Source organism: Tachyglossus aculeatus, unplaced genomic scaffold (assembly GCF_015852505.1).
Source record: "Tachyglossus aculeatus isolate mTacAcu1 unplaced genomic scaffold, mTacAcu1.pri scaffold_144_arrow_ctg1, whole genome shotgun sequence".
In the NCBI taxonomy this organism is placed as follows: domain Eukaryota; kingdom Metazoa; phylum Chordata; class Mammalia; order Monotremata; family Tachyglossidae; genus Tachyglossus; species Tachyglossus aculeatus.
Window position 1 is genome coordinate 241,884 of NW_024044868.1, and position 6,369 is coordinate 248,252.

Below are 6,369 nucleotides of genomic sequence, written 5' to 3' on the forward strand. Positions count from 1 at the left end.
AGAAGGACATTAATATAAATAAATAACACAGTAGGTGCTCAGGAAATATTATTGTTTGATGGACTGAGAGGCTTCAATTGCTTTTGCAGTAGTGGTTAGTCAGTCAATCATAATCATTGAGCACTTACTGTGTGCAGAGCATTGTACTAAGTGTTTGGGAGAGTACAATATAATGAAATAACAGACACATTCCCCACACGCAATGAGCTTACAGTCTGGTGGTGATGCTAGGGCTGAGGTAAACCTGATTACCTTGTTATCTACCCCAGTGTTTAGAACAGTGCTTGGCACATAGTAAATGCTTAACAAATACTACTATGATTATGATTATGATTATTATTATTATTATTATTATTATTATTATTATTAACTCAGATATATTCTCTAACTTTCATTTCCAGCATGGTCTAGTGGAAAGAGTATGGGCTTGGGAATCAGAAGACCCGGATTCTAATTCTGCCTCCACCTCTGGCTTCCTGTGTGACCTGGGGAAATCTCAACTTCTATGTGCCTTAAAAAAAGGTATTTGTTAAGCGCTTACTATGTGCCAAGCACTGTTCGAAGTTCTGGGGTAGATACAAAGTAATCAGGTTGTTCCACGTGGAGCTCACAGTCTTAGTCTCTATTTTACAGATGAGGTAACTGAGGCACAAAGAAGTTAAGTGACTTGCCCAAGGTCACACAGCAGACAAGTGGCAGAGTCAGGATTAGAACCCATGTCCTCTGACTCCCAAGCCCGGGCTGTTTCCACTAAGCCATGCTGCTTAGTTACCTCATCTGTAAAACAGAGATAAAATACCTGTTATACATCCTTCTTACACTGTGAACCTCATATGGGACAGGGACTGTGCCCAACCTCATTATCTTGTATCCTATACAGCATTTTGTAAAGTACTTGGCACATGGTAAGTGCTGAATACCACAATTGTTATTTCTATTTCTATCTTTTGGATTGGGCTGTGCCAATGCACTCATTGTCACTGGGTTGGCTATGCAGAGAAGGTTTGAAGTGCGGAGCACAAAATACCTGGTAGCCTTTCAAACCACCATCGTAATAACAGTAATAATAATAATAATAATAATGGTATTTGTCAAGCGCTTACTATGTGCCAGGCACTGCACTAAGGGCTGGGGCGGATACAAGCAAATCAGGTTGGACACAGTCCCTGTCTAACTCACAGTTTTAATCTCCGTTTTACAGATGAGCTAACCGAGGCCCAGAGAAGTGAAGTGACTTGCCCAAGGTCACCAGCAGACAAGCGGCTGAGCTGAGGTCGGACGTTCTGGCTCCCAGGCCTGTGTTCTATCCACTATGCCATGCTGCTTCCCCCAACAAAATAGAAGAGGCTCCTGAATTCATTGCCGTGGAGGCGTGTGGTGAGAAGTAGGGTGGAAGAAGCAGGGGGCGGGGTGAGTGCGAAAGAAGAGGGAGAGATAGAGTGTAGTATAAATCCACCGGGACCATTCCAAAATGGAAAACTTCTGTTTCACTAATAAATTGTTAATAGATTTCCCATTACGTTCGTTGTTTCAGCCGAAGGGCTTTTGCTATAATGAAATTCCACTGGGCAGGGAGTAATATTTGAAGGATATAGGAAGGTTACAAAGGATAGTTTATTGCTAGCTATTGTACTTGCAATGTCATGGTCCTCATCATTGCCTTCAAAGCAGTCAATCACCTTGCCCCCACCTACCTCTCCTCACTACTCTACTACTCCAACCCAGCCCACACACTTTGCTCCTCTAAATGCTAACCTTCTCACTGTGCTTCCTTCTCATCTATCTCACCACCGACCCCTCGCCCACATCCTGCCACTGGTCTGGAACACCCTCCCTCCTCAAATCCGACAGACAATGACTCTCCCCCCATTCAAAGCCTTATTGAAGGCCCATCTTGTCCAAGAGGCCTTCCCTGACTAAGCTCTCCTTTCTTCTTTTCCCACTCCCATCAGGGACACCCTGACTTGCTTCCTTTATTCATTCCCCATCTCAGCCCCACAACATTTATTTCCTCACCTGTAATTTATTTATTTATATTAGTGTCTGTTTCCCCCTCTAGACCATAAGCTCACTGTGGGCAGGGAATGCTCTGCTTATTGCTACATTGTATTCTCCCAAGCACTTACTTCAGTGCTCTACACATGGTAAGCCACACTGCTTCTCTACAACACAGCAACAACTGAGAGTCAGTTGCTCTGGGTGGATCAGTAGGACAACACACATTGAAGAAAAGCGGGGCTCTTCTCAAGCAGGAGCTCTGTAAGAACTGTGAGACACAGAAACAACCCCCCAACCCCCCGGCCCCCAAACCCCTCCAAAACGAAACAAAAATAATCCAGCACCAGGCACTGTGAACAACGAGTTCAAAAGCACAGCAGGGAGATCTAGTGGAAAGCCCATGAATCTTAAGAATTGAGAGACCTGGTTTGAGTTGCAGCTCTGCCACTTGTCTCCTGTGTGACCTTGGTTTTTGCACACACACACACAAACACACACACACACACACACACACACACACTATCCTTTGCTTTAATTATTATATTAAGAACTGCCAGGAACAAAAGAAAAAAAGAATAATAAGGGGAAGAAGAGGGGAAGATGATAACTTAGAAGCTGATAAGTGTGTTCTGGGGTGTGTTCAGGGGTAATTAATAATAATAATAATAATGGCATCTATTAAGCGCTTACTATGTGCACAGCACTGTTCTAAGTGCTGGGGAGGTTACAAGATGATCAGGTTGTCCCTCGTGGGGCTCACAGTCTTCATCCCCATTTTACAGATGAGGTCACTGAGGCACAGAGAAGTTAACTGACTTGCCCAAAGTCACACAGCTGACAATTGGCAGAGCTGGGATTTGAACCCATGACCTCTGACTCCAAAGCCCGGGCTCTTTCCACTGAGCCACACTGTAATTGAATTCCTGTCAACGGGAAATAGGTTAGTTGGTGAAAACAAGTTAGTTTAGCTCCTGAAATGGACAGTTAAGACCAAAATAAACAGATTTTGTGATCTCTGGCCACTCTTTGGATGACTTCTTGGAAACTTATTCTGTAATTTCCACCTGGAACTGAAACGACTAGAAACTTTTGGCAGCTGGCCCTCAGGACTCAATCTTTTCAGCCAAGGCTTTAGTAGCTGCTTCTCCCTTCTTTGAGAGCAGTTGAGTCAGGTCACAACTACCCCTTGTTTGCTTTCTGGGCATTTTTATTGCTTCTCCTCTGAAGGTTTGGAGGGTCCCTAGTTAATCCATCTATTAATCTATTTAATTCAATTTAATTGAGAAGCAACTTGGTTTCGTGGATAGAGCACAGGTTTCTGAATCAGAAGGACCTGGGTTCTAATTCCAACTCTGCCACTTATCTGCTGTGTGACCTAGGGCAAATCACTTTACTTCTCTGGGCCTCAGTTACCTCATCTGTAAAATGGGAATTAAGAGTGTGACAGGGACTGCATCCAACCTAATTAACTTGTACCTACTTCAGTGCTTAGGACAGTGCTTGGCCTTATTATTATCATTATTATTATTATCATTATTGTTATTATTATTATTATCATTATTATTATTGTTATGTGTTCACAGAGTGCTAAGCTCTTTACTAAGCAGTTGCAGATTTGAACAGGAGAAAGGATAGTGGCTAGAGCGCAGGACTGGGAGACAGTAGATCATGGGTTCTAATCCTCGCTCTGCCACTTGTCTGCTGTGTGACCTTGGGCAAGCCACGTCACTTCCCTGGGCCTCAGTTACCTCATCTGTAAAATGGGAAGCGAGACTGTGAGCCCCATGTGGGACAGGGACTGTGAAGAACCGGATTTGCTTGTATCCACCCCAGTGCCTAGTAATAATAATAATAATGTTGGTATTTGTTAAGCACTTACTATGTGCCAAGCACTGCTCTAAGTGCTGGGGTAGATACAAGGTAATCAGGTTGTCCCATGTGGGGCTCACAGTCTTCATCCCCATTTTACAGATGAGGTAACAGGCACAGAGAAGTTAAGTGAGTTGCCCGAGGTCACACAGCAGACAAGTGGCAGAGCCGGGATTAGAACCCACGACAGTACAGTGCCTGGCACATAGTAAGCACTTAATAAATACCATAATCATTATTACTATTATTCGCTTCCTTCAGGGAGTACACAATTTTATGTGAGGAGTGGCAGGCGGATACAAATGATTTATGAATAATGGAAGTATCTAACAGGAAGTAGAGCAAATGCTTCAGGTGGACCAGTCCCAGACTCGTGGCAACTCAATCCACCAAAGCCTGGGGTGGGGTGGGAGTTACGCCAGGGGCAATCCCCCCAAATCAGTCTCATTCTAGCTCAATCAAATCCCATTGGTGCAGCTAGTGAGCAGCAGAATGGAATGATTTGAGATTCACCTCCTCCTTGGAGCCTTCTTGGTTGTTAGGAGTCCTCCAGGCTGGGGAGCGGGGAGGAAAAAACATAAATGCAAACCGTCTCTTTAGCTCTCCTTAGTGGACCCCAAGCTGTTGCCTCCATACTTCACACCGCTGCCTGGATTGTCTTTTTCCAGAAACGCTCTGGGCATGTTACTCCCCTCCTCAAAAATCTCCAGTGGCTACCAATCAATCTGCGCATCAGGCAGAAACTCCTCACCCTGGGCTTCAAGGCTGTCCATCACCTCGCCCCCTCCTACCTCACCTCCCTTCTCTCCTTCTCCAGCCCACCCCACACCCTCTGCTCCTCTGCTGCTAATCTCCTCACCGTGCCTCGTTCTCGCCTGTCCCATCGTCGACCCCTGGCCCACGTCATCCCCCGGGCCTGGAATGCCCTCCCTCTGCCCATCCGCCAAGCTAGCTCTCTTCCTCCATTCAAGGCCCTACTGAGAGCTCACCTCCTCCAGGAGGCCTTCCCAGACTGAGCCCCTTCCTTCCTCTCCCCCTCGTCCTCCTCTCCATCCCCTCCGTCTTACCTCCTTCCCTGCCCCACAGCACCTGTATAAATGTATATATGTTTGTACATATTTATTATTCTATTTATTTATTTATGTTTTTCACTTGTACATATCTATTCTATTTATTTTGTTAATATGTTTTGTTTTGTTGTCTGTCTCCCCCTACTAGACTGTGAGCCCACTGTTGGGTATGGCCCATCTCTATATGTTGCCAACTTGTACTTCACAAGCGCTTAGTACACTGCTCTGCACACAGTAAGTGCTCAATAAATATGATTGATTGATTGATTGATTGCCTCCGCAATGCCAATATAAGTTGGGGTAATAATGGTGGTCTCTGTTAAGTGCCTACTGTGTGCACTGTATTAAGCCCTCGGGTCTTGTGTTGTTTTATGCCGTCGAGTCATCTCCGGCCCGTAGCGACGCCATGAAAACATCTCCCCCAGAACGCCCCACCTCCATCTGCAATCGTTCTGGTAGTAGATCCAGAGAGTTTTCTTGGTAAAAATTTGGAAGTGGTTTTTCACTGCCTCCTTTCCCAAGGTAAACTTGAGTCTTTGCCCTCGGCTCTTTCCCATGCCTCAGATGCCCAGCACAGGTGAATTTTGACTTGTAGCAGATTGCCTTCCACTCATTAGCTACTGGCCAAGCTAGGAATGGAATGGGTAGGCCTCTGCTTGACTCTCCCTCCCGTAGTCGAGATTGGTAGAGTACTGGAAACTCTCCAAGTTTGACCCTGAGAGGGGTAGCCCTGGGGTAGATACAATATAATCAAAGTCCCTGTCTACATGGAGCTCACAATCTAAGTAAGTAGGTCCCTATTTTACAGATGAGGAAACTGAGGCACAGAGTCAGTCAGTCAATCACATTTATTGTGTGCTTACTGTGTGCAGAACATTATACTAAGTGTTTGAGAGAGTATGCAATAACAATGTAACAGACATATTCCTTTCCCACAACAAGCTTACAGTCTAGGAGGGAAAACGGGTATCTAATTTCTATTTTACAGCTGAGGAAATTGAGGCACAGAGAAATTAAGTGACTTACCCAAGGTCACCCAGCAAGCAATTGGCAGAGCCAGGATTAGAACCCAGGCCCAGGTTCTTTCTGCCAGGTCATGCATAGATTCTACTTTCCTCTTACAAACCACCTTCCTTAGTAAGAGTTTACCATCCAAGTAGCAAGCCGATTAAAATTTGGTAGAGATTGGTCTCACAAGTCCTTTGGGTTTAAACTGCTTTGAAAGTTCCTGTCACTAATGGTCATTGCTGCTTCACTTCTGGTGGCAGGGATCTGGATCAGGAATCGTGGGCAGGGGAGAAGAGGTAGAGGAAAGAAAAAAACCTGGAAATCACAAGAGCAAAGCAGTGCTTAGAACAATGCTTTGCACATAGTAAGTGCTTAATAAATTCCATCGTATTAAATTATTATAGATCATGCTGTCTTCAGTGGC

General features: G+C 45.0%; 1 non-coding gene across 1 annotated transcript; it reads right to left on the bottom strand.

Moving 5' to 3' along the window:
- Positions 1-5,524: 5,524 nt before the first annotated feature.
- Positions 5,525-5,662, bottom strand: LOC119923116. The gene has a single exon (XR_005448770.1). It is a non-coding gene; the product is annotated as a small nucleolar RNA SNORA7 (small nucleolar RNA).
- Between the last annotated feature and the right edge of the window lie 707 nt (positions 5,663-6,369).